General features: G+C 29.5%; 1 long non-coding RNA gene across 1 annotated transcript; it reads left to right on the top strand.

The window, feature by feature from the left end:
• Positions 1–1,991: 1,991 nt before the first annotated feature.
• LOC129001982 (uncharacterized) lies at positions 1,992–4,423 on the top strand. The gene is made up of 3 exons (XR_008491519.1): positions 1,992–2,114; positions 2,394–2,416; positions 4,274–4,423. It is a non-coding gene; the product is annotated as an uncharacterized LOC129001982 (long non-coding RNA).
• Positions 4,424–16,030: the final 11,607 nt, after the last annotated feature.

The following is a 16,030-nucleotide window of genomic DNA, read 5'->3' on the forward strand; positions in this document are numbered from 1 at the left end:
AGCTGTTCTTGGATCTATATAAGAGTATCATACAATTCTTCGTATTTGTAGTTTATTGATGTGTTAGGTAAAATGTTGACTGTTTTACATTTCTAATTCATCTAAAGCGTCCATAATGGTGACTTTATTGCATTCATGTAGGGGATTTAAATCGGTCTCAAAATCGCTATAATTTTGGTTTTCGTTTACAAGATGATCATCAAAATTGGATCTGGATGATTATTTGCTTTAGGCAAATGTTCTTTAAACCTCGTTTAAAATGCCCTGCCTGTTTGACCAATGGAAATTTGGTTACTTTCATCACATGAAAACTTGTAAATACCAGTTCTAAAAGCAATTTATTAAACATCCAAAATTCTACCTCAAAAGACCTTTCAAGATTCACATTTAAAACTGTTATAATGGAAGCTTGTTAGTACCACTATATCTTTGAATGTGAATTCTATAAATCAATAAAAAGACAAGGGAGAGGGATACCCTGTATAACATTATATTTTTAGTTGCCATTCGTCCTTCCGTTGGATCGTTATCTTTAAAATGACAACTAAATCGTAAAATTTGGTTAGGTAGGACGAGCGCAAAAGGGATGTTACAGAGAATCATCTGATTGTAATAAGTATATTAATAGATAATTATAATAATAATATTATATAATTATTTGGCCAGCGACTAAAGCATGGCAATTCTAGATGACAATAAAACCATGGTGACGAATGTAAAGCTTATACCTATATAGGAGCATGAGCAGAACATTAATTAAAATGCGGTGTGTTTCCAATAATTGGAATTATATAGAACTGCTTTTATTGCACTATAATTAACGGGCCTTTTAATTAACATTCAATGCTCGTTGAGCGACCTTTTTAATCGAAAACCCTTGTATACATTTGCAGGAACATATTACGTGATCAATCCCTCCAAGTATTGAAATATGGGGATTCGTTTTACATTCTGTATTCTATGAACAGACTAATAGGCCATTCGCATTTTAAACGAAGATTTAAAATCTATAGTTATTTATTTGTACAACATGTATTATGTTGATGGATTTGATTTGATAGAAAAACACATAATTCCACCTAGTTTTAAATTTATTGTTTATACAGAACCTGCATTTGTGTGACACCCTGCATATTATTGATAAATTTGACCAGCAAAGAACAAGTAATGGGTTATATTAATAATTGTACAATGGGATTTAACTACATGGGCCTTAGATACTATCAAATTACAACGATAAACATAACCTTGTTACAATAATGGACAACGGTTTGTTGGTTGTAATGTTTTTAAGTTTCACATGTGATGGTACAAAACAGAGCTACAATCAATAATTAGTTTTAAAAGCCGTAGTTAATAGTTCTGGGAGAAATTATTTTGGAAATAAAACAAGGTACGTTAGAAGAAACACGTTTTAGTTTTGTTTGATATTTTTGGGCAATCTCTACATTGTATAGTCTAGTTATTAATACAATTTTTAAACTATTGTTGTTAAAACAAACAAAACGTTGTACACAGTATCAAGTTATCATTTAAAAATTTTATTGATTTGTAATGTATAGATTTTTAAAAAATATTTTTTGATTGTTGAAGGCTAGTTAAATTACAAATTGACACAGGGTTGTACTTGACCGCGGGTCAATTTCACACATGTCAAACACAGAATATAGCCTGGACATGGTGACTCCATATCAAGCACCAAATCAATTTTATCAATTTTATTTTGCGGTTAAATCTCTGAATACAGGAAAAACTGTACATATTTTGCAATCCTGTTGTAAATAGTGACACTTCTTATACCCATCGTAAGCCTGCAGAAAATGTATAATAAGGTTCCATAATAACGATACAAACTTGAACATTTTACATTTTACAAGCTAATACTCTTTTTGTAAAATAATCATATTCTAGAGTCATAAATGTAGCATGTTATTAATAATGATTCATTAGATTATACTTAAGAGGATTTATGTGGCAACACTAATAAGTGTCAGTCGTAAAATGTACCTATAAAAGATATAAGATGTTGTGATTGAAAGCTATTACTTACAACACCTTCACCATGTTGAGAGTTACGCTGTTTTTTGTCATCTTCTTTTCTGCAGTACTATTAGGTAACAAAAGTCATTAAAACTATCATCTAATTTATCTGATTTAAAAAATCATAGCTTTTTTACAAATAAAGATTTCTTATAATAGGAATTGATGCAGCGTTAAAACTATTCAGCATAATGAATATGAACGTGACTAAATGAATATGGCTATATGAAATAATGTGATTATATGACAAATTATAATTGGTTTTTTAGTATCAGGTGTAAGTGACACTGTCTGATATTATACTAGGCCTACTACGTCTATAAACAAAACTAAATACTAACGTCTTGTTTTAGGTTCAGCGTTGGAGAAAGGCCAGGTAAGTAATTCTTTTATTTACAAAAACAATAAGTAAAAAAAATTAAAAAAAAACACATTCTGTGACTTAAAAACACAAGGAAAACCCCCATTTTCATTAGTGGGGATATTTCGCCACTCCTTTATACGTTCATGACTTTAAATAATGTTTAATAAAATATTTAAAATATTAACATTCTACAAAATATTTTCAAAAACAATGTACTGTATAGCAATATGCTTTTTGGGACTTGAAGAGTATTGAACTGAATGTACCTGGTTTTACTTACAAATTTCAACGTTTTACTTCCAGGAAAAAACAATCATCTCTAGGTGTGTAATTTCGATGAGCTGATTCATCCTTGCTCTAAATTTACTTTTCCTTGTCCTCAATCAGTTCCCCATCACGTGCTGGTGATTTCTATTATATTGCTATTATCAAAGTCAGCTTTTTCTACTATATAAAAATCTAAATACAAACAAAAATATGCGTTTTAAGCAAGTATTTTAGGATAATGTAGCCTCTTTGTTGCACAATAAATATGACCTTAAAATTCTGTTTTATCTAAATTTAATCTGAGAATATCAATTAATCTAAGTTTTACATTGATATAAATGCTTGTCATTTCCCACTATTTCATATTTAAAAATAATAGTAATTTATAGAAAAGATAGAAAGAATAGTTTTATTTTGAATGAGGTTGTTATTCTTTATGTGTGTAATTTGTGTCATAATGAAAAATAGGGTACTTATCATAGTTTATGAAAAAATCATAGCCTGCACCGTCATTTTCAACCTGAAAGTGATTTTCCGGCTCTTGCATTAATTACTCCCGTCCTTGGCTTCGCCGAGCACGTTGGATTTGGTGTTAAATATGTGAAATTCGAGCGCGCACTGGAAAATGCTACTTTAGGTTCGTGTACTATTTCACTACTACATTCACTACTGCAATACTGTTTCATCAGTTTATTATCGGCGCAAAAGTTATGTGAATAGTGACATCGAGAATCCAAAAAAACTAGTAGTTCTATTATAATGATCGTCAAATCTAGCATTGCTTGCCGTTAGTAAGCATCAATTTATGTTAAAATCTTATGAAACTGTATGTTCGGTCTCTGGCAAAGCATAAAACTGTTTTACTTTATTTCGTCAAATATTTCAACGATTACTGTACTTCTATCAGCTAACATGTTTCGTTGCGAAGACAACTTTTTCAAAGCCTGTAAACTCCTCAATTGGACGTATGTGCATGTTTAACTATGTATACGTATATTAAACTAAATAGTCCATGGATTATTTCAGTGAGGTAAAGTAATACAAGTTTTATCCTAGGGGACAAAGACAAGAATTTAAACGTCTTTAACAAACTGTTCACTATTTATTTGGCTAGCTGTTACCCACGGGCTTCACCTCGTTTCACTTTATAAAAACTATTGATCGGTTAAGTTATGCTGAAATAAACAATACAGAATACAGTAATACAAACAATTAATCACAACTGATTTTAATAAGGTAATAAATTGAAAGAATAACAAACAAATAAATGCAGCCGAGGTATTCTTAACATTAGGCATATGGAAAGTTCCCTTTGGAAAGGAATACGATTAAGGTCGTATTAAAGGGCTATTTATGAAATAATGGATAGTTTTGCGCAAGGTTTCTCGTCATGACTAACATTTTAAGTATATGGCTTATGGGGGTGTGACTTTTAGTTTTCTCAAAAGTTCGTGGGTACTTTGGGATTATATATGGATGTTTACAATTGATTAAACTAACACACCTACTTATACCTTATTTAGTGTTTTACTAAAGGAAAGTAATTAAGTTTAGATTAGCTTAATATATTGTGTAACTTATTTTGTTTTTGTTTGCCCTCAGATTTGTGTTCCTGGAACGACGTTTGTAAAAAACGGCAACAATTGCCTTTGTAATAAAGATGGAACTGGAATGTCCTGTACACCGAAAAAAGGTTAACATTTTGAGAGCAAAAAAAAGTTGTAATAAATCATTGTATGGATGAACAACAGATTTATTGGTTTATCTAATTGGCACACCTGTTTCATTAAACATCGTACATGACATTAGTCTTTGTCCATTTACAAGAAAATTAAGATTTGAAAAAAAAAATACTCGCAAGTGACTGCAGCAATAAAGGGTTTTCATGAAAAATAAATCAAAGAATGGGATAATCACAGTACTTTATACATTATAAGGATTATTACCCAGTAGCTTAGTCATTGTATATTTTGATTAACACATTGGTAATAACGATTTCATTGAATGTTTAACAATCAAACAAGTAAGTTGTTATTTAGCTTTTATGCGCATAACATTTTATCGCATTGAAAAATATTTAATCCAAAATGATAGGAGCATCGTCTGTATTTTATATTCAATTCATTTTGTATTAAATACTAGTTCTCAAAAAATTTTAGTATAACATATGAGTATGAAAAAATAATCAAGAATATTATCTTTTTATGAGTTAAACTATATAGGTGTCATTATTTGGATTGATATGAGTGTTTAACTAAGTTAAATAACTTAATTTGTAATTAAAGAGGATGGTTAGAAAGCTTTAGGAAGCTATCAATTGATAGTGGTTAAATCAAACAAAACTTAAAGTAAGAAACACCAGTGTAAAACAAGTATGGTAATTGTTCACAGTTTCACAAGCAAACCTTTACGAACTTAGGTATATTTGGTACTTACGTATTATACGGAGGCCACTTATTTTACAGCGCGCTGCGGTGGTTAGGTTAGGTTGGGTTATCATAAGTTTTTATGACTCATCTCGTATAGTTCGATTCATAACGAAACTAGGAAAGTTCTACAAACATATTTATGATAACCCAACTTAACCCAACCGCCGCAGCGTGCTGTAAAATAAGTGGCCTCCGTATAATACGTAAGTACCGTATATTTTAGTTGGCAAACCTTTTCAATCTTGACTTTGCTTCGTGATATCGTAAAAAATAAATAATGAAGAAATTACATTGTATTTTTTAATCTTGTCCCTGATAACAAGACAGTAAAATTTCGCAGACATCCCTTTGTATTTGATCATCAAAGCAAACAACCTAATAAAGACCTCCCGCATCACCTTTACCTCATTTGTTAATTTACTTTGATCTATTACTTTGGCTTAGGAAGTTAAAGGATGAAGTTTTATGAACCACAGATGGGTTTTTTATTCGGTGTGGTAGGTTTAGTGGTTATATAACTGAACCGTCCTGCGGTTGCTGGATTAATTCCCGCCAATTGCCAATAGGTGTTATATGTGCGATAATGTCGAAAACCAATAAGTTCAGAGACCTCCTTTCAAAAAAATAGAAAACAAGTCTCAAGGAGACGAGGATATTATCTGTAAAAGAGGACATTGAATAGACACTTTTGGCCATTTAATTGAAATATATTTTGTTTTTATTAAGGTTACCATTTGATAAATGAGAGTGGTAACATTAAATTATTGACTTTTCTTACACCACTCTCTCTATCTGAATCACATCAAATCAAATAAAATCAAAATAGCATTTAATCCGCCAAAATATTTACAAATTACATCATATTAGTCCAAAACAGTAATGTTTACAATATTGTTTAGTTTTTAATAATAAAAAAATCTATATAAACATAAAAATATAAAAAAGCTTTTTAAATTAGCGAATTATCTTCCACCAAGAAGGAATATCTCTGTGTGTGGAAGAGAGTCGTATTATATACTGTTGTTTTTTAAACTAAGTAATAAAGCAAAAAAATGATTTTGGAAGAAAAAATCTATTTTGGAACAATATATACACTGGAGGAATTAATGGTTAGTGAATATAATGCTATATTATAAAAATTAGTAGACCCTTCCTCTATTAAAGGTTTACTATAACTGCTCGAACTGTTATTAGGACACTTAACATTTGGAGATTGATTTACTATAAAGATTAAGCTAAATAATATAAGGGGTTTAATAAATAAATAACACCAGTCAGGAGAAAAAAAACAACATACAGGATATGAAAGGAGAGTGTTTTTGTAGGTACTATACATATTGCAACCCAAATACATTTATAAATGGAAGTGCAAGTATGTGCTGTATAAAAGGTAAAGTAAAATCTTTACAGGGCCACTAACTATCTCAGCTAATTGTACATAAAGAAATGGCCCTAGAATCAAAAGATAATATATACGTCAATACGATTGTTGTTTTCAAATGTATTTTCAAACCATTGTTGTGCATTGTTTAGGAACTAAACAATGTCGGGGTTATCTGCTTGTTAACACAGACAATTCTTTTATTGTTATGCCTTTTTGTTTTTATTGAAAAGGTTGATTTTTATAAGGTAAGAATTGTTTATTTTCCTCATAAAAGTATTTTATTAAACTGAAAAAAAAAAAACTGTTGGAAATAACTGAACCCTTACTAAATCGTCATATCGCGGGACTGAGGATCAAAAAATTGGCTTAGTTTTCAATTAATAAAATTGTAATTTGAATAATTGTTATATAAAATAAACCTACTTAAGTGTAGTCTTATTTTGTATTTGCTTTATAACTAAGTATAATGGTAACTAGGTATTTATACATATACAATTGATTTATCTTACCTATATTTATGTTTAGATAGTATAAAGGTCACTAGTTTTTATATTAAGTGGTGGTGGTTAGTTTTTTAAGTGGTAAAAAGACAAAAAAAAAAAAAAAATAGAAACAAATGGATTGCCTTGTAAGTTTGCATGTTGTGATTAAATTTTGGAAAGGTAAATGTGTTAGTTTACATGAAGATAGCAATCAAGAAGTGCAGTGAGGTTCCATGTATCTGAGGACTACAAGTAAAATGTGGAACTGTTAGTCAATGTATGCGGACTTAATATCATTTTGTTGTAGTTAATGATTCAGAGGACTTAGTGACTTATATTCCTAACAATGAAGTTCCAAAAATGTTTTAGCGAGAAATGAATAAACAAATTAATGTGTTCATATTTTGTGTTATCATTTTGTAACGTTTTTGTAATTTTTATTTAGTGAAAATGAAAAAAAAACAGTTTTGTAGCGGTCAACACAATTTAAATAAAAATAAGAAATGTCAGTTACAGTTTAATTCTTTGTTAGTTGTTTAAAATCAGACTGTTATAGACAGGAAAATTCAAATAATGTAATGATGGACTAAAGCTGGTCTGTGATTGGTTACTTTCAACCAATCAGAGAAGATCTTCTTGTTATGTATAAATACTAACGAGTCCTTGCTCTAGGCCTCAGTTGGTGGACAGAATTTGTTAAAGTATCTTGTGATTTATTGTAAAGTTTTAATCTTAGACATGTGCTCTCAGGATGATCTGGTATGTACCCACAAATTAATATTATAGCTTTAGTTCATCCGTTTTAAAATCATAAATTTAAATATGGTAGGGTTATAAGTAAAAAAAATATATAAAACATGCTTGTTTAAACATAACATCACTGATTCAATTATTTCATTTTTTTTAGGGTTCAAGTATCATGGAAGAAATGTAAGAAATACTGAAATGAACTTTTATTTTAAACTAAGAAAGGAATTGTTGACCGCTATAAAGAAGGTATGTAAGAAGAAAATAATAAAATTAATTTTGTGTTGTGACTTTTACAAAAGCGACTTTTAATAAGATCCAGTAGCCAGTAGTATTTTAATAAAGCCTTTTCTAAATCTAAATGTGCCTCAATAATTATAGAAGTTTCAAATTGACTCAAAATGAGGTTACAATTTATAAGTTGTTTTTAGCGAATTTCCCATATAGGGAATAAGCTATTACCGTAGGTCTCATGGTAAGACCTAGACTCGGGACCGATTTACTTTTTCGTTATGAGGTCCCCAGAAGCCAAAAACACCATCCGTTCAAATTCATATATATATATATATATATATATATATAAATATGAAAAATAGAAAAATAGGGCTACTATAATATATAAATAAAGATTAAACATTAATAAACTTAGTACCCAAGTAAAATTATTTATTAAAATATTTACTGACTATAGTTTCGGCTCTAAGGCCATTTTCAAAGTAAACAAAAATCAAAATAAGATATGTAAATAAATAAATAACATATGATTTTATTAAACTTTTCTAACTTGTAACATAATTTTGTCTTCATTGATAAATTTATATACTATATGATGTGTTGTACTTATTTTCATTAATATTTTCTCAATTTTGCTATTGTTTCATATATTGGATTATTCAATTTTGGAATCATTGTATTTAAAATATTTGATTTGTTATTTTTGTAGTTCTAATCCAGTAAATTTGTATTTAAATTCACTCATAGCGAGAAAGTTTTGGGGTAGTTTTGATTTTTTCCATTTCTTATGTATTTTTGGGTACTGAATCCGAATCTGAGGTTTGCCAACAAAAATTCTTGACGCAACATTGACAAAAATGAGAAAAATATGGAAACAATGATATTTTTTGTAATATTTAGCTTATAACTCAGAAACTATCAACTTTTTGTTATTAGTCTATATAATAAAAATTAAAGTACACAAAATTTGCTACAAAATGTACCCCTAATGTGGTAATCTCCGATGAACCGTTTAGGCTCCAGAGCTATTTGAAAATTAAAACATTTTGTGTTAGTTTTTAAATTTCTCCAATTATTCTGTCAATGACACATATTCATTGTATATGCCCAGGCAAAGGTCTTATATAAATCCAAAGTTTTAAAATTGATTAATTTTGTGTTACTGAACCGTTGACTTTTTATTTAGTGTACAGAAAAGTTACACGAACTGTTGCCGTTTAAATTATCCTCGCTCAGAGGGTTGTTATATGGTGGAAACAGAATACATTGTGTATTCAGTTAACACATATTGTTTGGGTTTGTCTATATTATAAAATGCTCTATTTTTATAATATAGATTAATAACAAAAAGTTGATAGTTTGTGAGTTATAAGCTAAATATTACAAAAAATATCATTGTTTCCATATTTTTCTCATTTTTGTCAATGTTGCGTCAAGAATTTTTGTTGGCAAACCACAGATTCGGATTCAGCACCCAAAAATACATAAGAAATGGAAAAAATCAAAACTACCCCAAAACTTTCCTGGTAAAAACACAAATTAACTGAATTATTCATATAAATATTAATTTCTTCTTTTACATTCAATTTTTCTCTGTCTTTTTCAATTTCTAATATTGTTAAGTTTTCTTCGATCTTAGTAACCTTATGTTTGGATTTTATTAAATGATCTGCAAAATTTGATTTCATTGATGTTTTGTTCTTCGATTTATATGCCTGTATATGTTCGTTGAATCTAACTTTAAAATTTCGATAGGTTTGTCCAATGTAGTATTTGTCACAGTCAGAACATTTAATTTTGTAGATACCAGATGCATTTTATATGTTTGCTGTATTGTTTGTTATAGAATTGTTGGTTTTATTGTGTATGATTTTAAAAATGTTATTTTTTGTTCTGTAGCCTAATTTTACTGGGGTATGTTTGAATGTTTTCCTGATTGCTTTGTTAAAATTGTTGTTGTATGGGACGCACATGAATTTCTTTTCTTCTTTGTGTTTCGAATTGTTTTCTAAGTTTGATTTTAATTCATTTCTTTTCTTAATTTTCTTCTTGATCATATTATCAATCATTTTGCTTCTATATCCATTTTGTTTAGCTAGATATTTTATATATTTATATATTTTATATATATATTTTGTTATTGTATATATATATATATATATATTTATATATGTGTCCGTTAGCGCGATAACTCGAGCAAATATGATCCGATTTTGATGAAATTTGGTACAAACGTGTAAACCTACGTTTATTCAAACGAGTTCGCGAACCAGCATAATCGGACCATGGGAACGGGGGTTTATGGGGTAAAAATTGGTTTTTCCCATTTTTTACCCTAAAAACAAAAAGATTTTCAATTTCTTTTTAAACCGTTTTGTAGAGCTTAAAAAAAGAAATTATTTAGTATATAGAAGCGCTGTTGTATGCCTAACGGTCACGGAGAAAATTAAAAAATAGTGTAATTTAAAATTCCCATGTTATTCATATTGAGAAAATGAAAACTGTTGTAGTTTACTTGTTTATGGATATATATTGATAAAATTTGGCAAATTTATTTATTTCATCCTATACTATTGACGTATGGTTAAAAGAACTTTTTTTACCTTTCCCGTGGCAGCAAACCTAAGCACTCGTTAAGCACCTAAGCATCTAATGTTATTTAAATTGGGAATAAATATGTCTTATTCATGGAAAATTTTTGTAATAATGTAATCAGACAAGTTGAAATTCGCTTAGTCTGCAGGTTTGCTGCGGCGGGGGTATTATAACATTTTTGTATATTTATATCATAACATTTGTGTCTAAAAACGCTGATAAACTATGCATTTTTCAGAACAATATTTTTCAAAGTTCTTTCGTGTACTACACTGTGCAAGAGATAAATTTGTAGACCATTGAAACATGTTTAAAAAATGTTTAACACAGGAACGTCTATCTTATTAGACTTAGTTTACGATATGGTATTTGAATGAAATAACTCTTTAAACATTTCATTTAGAGGGTTTTAACTCAAAGGACTCTTAGGAAAATGTAAATGACTTATTTAGCCTTTCATGAAGGGCTAACTTCCTTCTAAGGCGAGGTATGTGAAAGGCTTAACCCCTGTTGAGAGGCTCTTAAAATAGAGTATACACGAAACAAATGCTCAATCAGTAAAATACAATTTCCAATAAATAAATACGATGGTCTAAAATTACATAATATATTTTTATCTAATTAATATAATAAGCTAATAATATTATCCCAAAATAATCAAAAATCTAAAATAGTAAAGTAATTTAATATTGTTGTAAATGCTACAGATTTTGTATTTAAATGTTGAAAGGGTTCTACTCTAAGTGCCACGCTACTATGTAAAATTGTTATCATTATTTTATGCTCTATTAAACATGCCTAAATAAAAATACCTTATTCCCTATATGGTAAATTCGCTAAAATGAATATCGATAAAAGAAACTTGCATGGATTGAGCATATTTCGCATATTAAAATATGAACCAATGTTTTCGGATTAAAAACATTATTAAAAAAAAGATAATAAACACTTTATTATTTAATAATACAATACACCTAAATAAAGGTAGTCCTACCAATCCAATCATTAGTTATATAAAACGAAATGTGGATTATAATCGACCACGGGTTATAAAATAAGAGAAAATTAGGGTTTGTCTATTAAACGTAAATGGTTATTTGATCAAATGAGTCCCAAGACGGCCATAAGTACCTCTTTTACATTAAAAATACCAAAGGCTGGGTTAATTAATTGTTCTTACAGTTGTTGTTAGGATTGGAAGCAAATCAATTTATAAAAGTAGTTTTTGGTGTGTGTAATATTTGTAAAATATAATACTAAACTGCTGTTTAGTATTATATTTTACATTGTATTTTAGATTGTTATCTAACACCTAAAAATGTAAATGTTTCGAGATTATTCATTCGCAAGAACATCCATCCTACAATGTTTTGTAGATATTATAAAAAAAACACACATATAGTTTTAATAGTTTCTAAAATTTTATTACAAATGTGATGTTTAGTATTTTTTTTGCCCCCCTCAGCAGCTAAATTATGACAATTTGATGTGATATGATTAATGGTTTCAAATATGGTTGGTTTACATTAAATACAATACAGTCAATATAAATTCACTGAGATCCAATACACATGTTCCATCACGTTGGAGTTTCATAACAAAACCCAATCAGCCAATAGAAACAAACAGCTGTTCCTGATACGCGTAGTCAATGGAACTATTTGATGTTGGATTAAAACTGCATTTCCCTTCGTTTATATTTAGTTAATAAAACTTACCTAATCTGCAGGGTCACGGTAAGTAATACCTTCCAGACATATAAGATTTTAGCAAAGTTCCAATATAGTGAATAATATATTATTGTAGGTCTCATAATGAGATACTTATTCTTTGATCTATTTATTGTTTCTACTTACTGCGTTTGGATCATATTAGTTTCATAATAAACGTATTATGCAATGACTCTTTGTTTACATCTAAGTTGATATCTCGTAATTAGCAAAGCAACTAACCCATAAGGCTGAATATGTTAGTTTTAAATTGTAACCAGAATCGATCAACATTTTCCAATTCCAATTTTGTTGAGCTAAAAAACGAGTGTTTTGAAGTGTCCTTGTATACCTAATGGTTTCTAAAAAAAACACCTTTCAAGTTTATATGTTATTCATTTGCACTATAAGTAAAAGGATGTAATATAAAATAATTGTTGTAGTTTGCTTGCTTATGATTATATTATGATCAAATTCGGCAAATTTATTTATAACGCACGAACACTAATACATTGCCATTACATATTACAGTTATTACCGTTTAACTAAACTTAACCTTTACTAGTTTCACTGTAGCAGCAAACCTAAGTACTCAATAAATGTAATGTCATTTAAATAGGGAATACATGTCTTATTTTTAAGGCGTCATTATATGAAAATTAGACTAGACAAATGGAAATCTGCTCAGTCTGTAGGGTTTTTTAGATGGGTTATTAGAAACTATTTATTCAAATAGACCTATTTGTTGGGGTTTGCTAATTATGTAATATGTATCACGTCAAAAAATATCCATAGAAATTTAACCATTATATAAGGTTGTTTTTTAAATCAATATGATACGATAGCCTAAATGTCAACAAAATGACCGATTTATACCATTCAAAGTGATTAGCGGTGTGTATGGAAATTCACGACATGATTACGCAATAATCACTAAACTTGACCTTGCAGGCAGCTGTTCTCCTCTGATTTAGACAGCGTTGGAGTTGGAGCTGTTGTCTGCCTAGTTCTATCGTCTGCCGCTCAGGCGCACTGCATGCAAGATGCAAATGGCGATATTATCTTCTGCTACTGTAGTAACTCACTGAAGTTAGTTGAGGTTATGTTATTGTTTGTGTTGGTGAGGAATTGCCGATTTTTCCCATACAAAAAGATTACCTAATACTGAAAAAGTATCAGTGAAATAAAATAATCAAATCTATTCACTTATTTGCGTTTTTGGCAAATCATAGATAAGTAATTTCTAGAACCAATTTAGTTAAACTTAGGCCTTGCTAACTTGGTATTAACAAAACAATTAATTTTCTATAATTAAAATATTTATTATATATTATTATTATATCTTTGTTACATAAAATATTGGGTACAGTTTCTTAACTTTACTGGGCTAGGCTAATATGGATTGAAACTATCAATTTGATTAGTATACCTTAAATCGATTTTTTCATTGTCACTAAGTTTGGTTAGTTAGGTTAGATTATGTCAGTTTTATTTTAAAATTGATATAGGTAGTTAAAAATATTTATTACTAAGAGATATTCTCAATCGATATTAAGTTAGCGTAGCCCAGTTAAGAAACTGTACCCATAATATTAAATAGCCTATACTGTATATTTATAGTTAAGTTTAGGGGGGTTTTATTTAACTTACACGTTGTTTTCTTATTGATTTTAATAGGTACATGGATGTATTTAATTGAAATATGTTAAGTTAAAAGAAAATCAGGAAAAATAATTAAACTTACGCCAAGTTATTTAATTAAGTTAGGTAGCCAAGTGAAACTGAAGTGTTTTACTAAGTTAGTCTGTCCTATACAAACGCAAGCTTTAGCTTGAAATTTGATTGTGGATGGATGACGAATGGATAGGCCGCAACATTTTTTAACAACTGTGATATACACATAGAACACAGTACATAAGTTTAAATATTAATCCGATAGTGATGAATTTAATTTTTAATTTAGAAAACTTACTTAATTTAAGGTAAATTAATTCTTTTACCTAACCCGCCATGTTAAACTTCCCTATCCCAAGCGTGATGTATACAACTTCTTTACTTCTCGAGTGATGTAAAGTTGAAAAAACTCACTCGGTGAGGTAATGAGACCCATTTAAATAACATTGAGTGTTTTACTTAAAACATATGCCTCTATGGAGCCAACGACGATCAACGCTAGAAATCAGCTGTGCGCTTGAATTTTATTTTTATGCTTTGAAGAATTTTCCTAACCTAGCTTTTGTTTGTAAATTAACGTTACTGTTAGAAGATGAGTGAAATGAATAATGAAAAATATTTCTCGTAACCTCCTGTATATTGTCGGGTCAGGTAAAATCTTTAAGAGCGTGATGTAAAAATGCTCTTACTACACTTAATGTAAATAGCTATTACAAACTGGGTATGTAACATAGGGTTTTAAGTTAAGGTAACTTAGTTGTGTCTCTGAGACGTTAGTTATATTAGGACCAACTTAATGACTTAATGATAAGGATAAATAAATATTGTTTAGTATCAATCAACACAACTACCTAAAAAATATCATACAACATAACAATTAAAAAATATTCTACCGGTATTACAATTAAACTGTTCTAAACCAACGTAACCAACCAAACTTGCTGTAACGTTTTAAAATTCCATTTTATGACCTTTTCCTTTTTATGAGCTTATCCTATTCCCCATATGCCTTTTCTGTTATCAAACACAATTTTGAAATGGTGATTAAGCCTACTGCAAATTTGGTTAGTTATGTTAGGTTAGTTTAGAACAGTTTCATCTCAATAAAATATTTTTTATTTTGTAATTTAAATGCGTTTGAAGATATCTATATAAATAAAATTAGAGTTTTGTCTGTACTTTGCTCAGAATTATATACTTTTAGGTTATTTTTACGTTTTATACATTAAAGAAGCAGAAACGAGTCTTATCTCTATTTCTGTCTGTCTGTCTTTCCCTTTGTCTGTAACACTCAAGATGGCATTTTACGCAATCTTCTCCGTGAAAACCAGAGTACCTATCAAGATCCAAGTCATTTTAATGTATTCACTGGATTGGCGAGAGTGTCTTTAGTGATTTAAATATAGCCTCACTACTTTGTAAATAAAATTACGGACGTTCAAAAACGCAGTTTTGTGCGATTTTTGTCAAATTTTCGTTCAATTTTTATCACATAATCGTCTATGAAATAACGAACAGCTGTTCGGATCAAGATTATTTTTTCTAGCTGTCAATGATATGTTTACAAATGTTGTTTACAAATACCGCAACCATTTCGAATCACTTTTTGAAAGCAAATCCCAACCAAGTGAGATTAAAAACGTTTTTCTTACATAACGGATTTAATTAATCGCAAGTGCAATAATATAGTCTAATAGTGTAACCGTAAATGAAATTAAATAACTAGACATCGTCCAAATCGGAACCAGAAATTCTTTGAGTATAAAATGTTTCTTGAGTTTTGACAACCAGAAAGAAGACCTTGAATCAGTGTTGTATAGGGCTGGACACTGAAATGATCGTCGCCAATAGCTTACAAAAAAGGTTTCCACTCATTGACGGCGCTCCAATGGCGGTTGTGTAAAGTGTAAAGTAAAAAATCACAACTGCAGTGGGTGATTGTAACAGAGGTTTAACAGAGGAAGTGCTAAACTCGCTTTTCCAATGTGTCACTTTTTGTTTCTACTCACCGTGTGATGCAATCGCTGGACCATACAGCCAATAGGCCCATAGCTCATATCTTGGGTACGTAAGCCTACATATTTATTCATAACAACCTTTTTGAC

This window comes from Macrosteles quadrilineatus, unplaced genomic scaffold (genome assembly GCF_028750875.1).
Source record: "Macrosteles quadrilineatus isolate MER2022 unplaced genomic scaffold, UCM_ALF_1.0 Scaffold_9__3_contigs__length_116548681, whole genome shotgun sequence".
Lineage (NCBI taxonomy): Eukaryota > Metazoa > Arthropoda > Insecta > Hemiptera > Cicadellidae > Macrosteles > Macrosteles quadrilineatus.